The sequence below is a fragment of the Nansenia antarctica genome (genome assembly GCF_963989245.1).
Source record: "Nansenia antarctica genome assembly, chromosome: 3".
NCBI classification, from domain to species: Eukaryota; Metazoa; Chordata; class Actinopteri; order Argentiniformes; family Microstomatidae; genus Nansenia; species Nansenia antarctica.
Window position 1 is genome coordinate 15,504,569 of NC_137688.1, and position 2,500 is coordinate 15,507,068.

At 47.6% G+C, this 2,500-nt stretch overlaps 1 protein-coding gene across 1 annotated transcript in view; it reads right to left on the reverse strand.

Moving 5' to 3' along the window:
- glrbb (glycine receptor, beta b) overlaps positions 1–2,500 on the reverse strand; it is a gene marked incomplete at both ends in the record, with an annotated part of 23,818 nt that overhangs the window by 8,067 nt on the left and 13,251 nt on the right. The window lies entirely within an intron of this gene.

Below are 2,500 nucleotides of genomic sequence, written 5' to 3' on the forward strand. Positions count from 1 at the left end.
TTTATTTTAGTCTCCCAAATCCCTCGTCTGTCTGTTGGGAGTTACGCTATTAAAACTGAAAACTGAAAACTTCTCTCCGGTTGTTTTCAACACTGTGAGTTCTAATCCGTTCACTCAGCCTGACGGATTGAAAAGCATTGCGATAGGTGTAAGCAGCGGCCCATGTGATGGCCCACCGTGTTCAGGACACCAATCCGGTGCTTTTAAACCCGTGAGTGGGGAGAGGATGAGTTGATGTGTTTTTCGGAGAGAGAGAAAGGTTGGGAGTCTGATCGTGTGGAAGTGTGGCAAGCTTCAGGGAGAAGCCGAGCCAATTGAAGAAATGCTGCTGATGCTGCCCTTGCTATTCCCCTAGGGAGACCCTGTAGGAGAGGTCGGTGGACTGAGTGAGGGACTCTCAGGGCTCTCTGTGTGATCTTTCTGCCCTGCTAAGGCTGGGGTGGAGTGGGTGAGGGGGGTGGGTGGAAGGGGTGAAGAGGGGGTTGGAGGGGGTATGGGGGGCGAGGTGGAAGGGGTGAGGAGGGGGTGTGTGGAGAGGGTAAGGGTGGGGGGTTCTGCTATGTCAGAGAACGGGCTTGAACCGGTCATAGACAAATTAACACAGTGATCTTTGTGTCTTTGCTGAGTCGCCACGGCAACCTGGAAAAAGGCTGCCTCACTGCCAGCTGTGCCTCCCCAATTCCCCCCCGACATGACAACATGTTAAAAGTCTATGTCCCTGCCAGCTGTGTCCCTGTGCCCCACACCCTGCATGGCACCATAACCTGTAAAAAAACGTAATCGCTGGCAGCTGTATCCCTGCCCCCCCTCACCCCCGCGTGCCACCATAACCTGTAAAAACACTGCAACGCTGCCAGCTGTCCCCACCGCACAATCCCCCCCCCCCCCCCCCCCCGGACACAAACACACACACACACACACACAGACCTCCCCACCCCACCATGTGAGAGCGCCGGGGTCGCGTTAGCACTGAGGATAACTGTGTCAGCCTTCGCTAGCGCCGCAGCTCTACCTTGAATCACTTTGTTTTTAGTGTTAGCAGTTAGCAGATAGCAGTTAGCAACGGCAGGTGAAGAAAGAGTCTGGGTGGAAGTAGAAATCGGAGGACGGGCTCATTGTAATGAATGGAGTAGAATGACGAATGGTATCAAACACGCAAACAGACACAGGTGCACTCTTCTCTCTACATGCACTCTTCTTCTCATCAGTCAAGCAAGGAGATACTTTCATACAAACCATGGCACTAAGTGTGTAGCTAGCAAATTCAAACACAGCAACAATATTAAATAGATAGATATCTGGAACATTGTGCACGTCTCAGAGAGTTCTTTGGAGTCTACAACCAAGTCTAATGAGAGAGCTAGGCCTATATCATTCTCATGTTCTCGTCGAGCCACGTAAACATTTCAATACGCAGAGAATAATAAATGAACAGATAAAAGGCAAAACCAGAGCCTCGCATTGTTCCAGACATCCTCGCTTAGCTCTCCGTGGCTGGAGGTCAATGGCAACGCCAAAGACACTGTCGGCTCATTGGTTCAAACGGTTTCTCTCTTGGTGCTCGTTTGTTATTTTATTATCAATAATGCAGCCGATGCTGAATTCGAGACAGAGCCTTTATGGCCGATACTAGGAAGTTCAATTTAACTCAGCATAGCATAGCTAAAGCATATTCGTCATAAATAATGATAATGAAAGGAGAACACAAGGCAGTGGTTACTATGTTGCACTCCAGGACATAGTAGAGAGCTATACATATTCTATATTACATTTCACACAGTGCATTATGTACTGTAAGCCTGAGGCATATTGGATGAAAGCTGGTCTTAATGGTCTTTTAATGTCATGTTGCAGCCATACCCACAACTATAACATTGGGTACAGTGTATATACTGAACTGAAGAGCATTATACAACAGGTTGATCAGAACAAGGCCTAACAACGGCCCTCAGCTGTGTTGGTTTAAACACAGCATCCTGTGCCTTTAGGATTAAATAAAGTATTGCACGGTAAAAGGAGTTGCCTAAATCAATACTGTTAAAGGTCAAGCATGTTGTTTCTGTCCGCCACCCGTCGCTGGCCACACTGAACATTTAAAAAAATGCCAATATGCTTCTGTGTCTGTGTTCTACCTGGACCCCAAAAGAGATCTACAAATGAAGAATGAACCTTTTAGAACTCTATTTCCTATAACAGTGTACCAATTTATCATCATGGCCATTTCACACTTTCTTAAAGCTCATCGCACTTTCTTAAAGTTCAAACACCCGATTACATCCTGGACCTTTAATGTGATACAGACAGGAGTAGTGGTGGCCAGGTGGTTAATGAGTTGGACTGGTGATCAGAAGGTCGTGAGTTCAAATCCCACCTGGGAACGCCACCACTAGTGTCCTTGAGTAAGGGCGCATTACAGGCACTTACAGTCTCCACGGAGACTGTCTCTGTCATCTCTAATCTCTGTCAGCCGCTTTGGATAAAAGCGTCTGCTGAGTTCAAA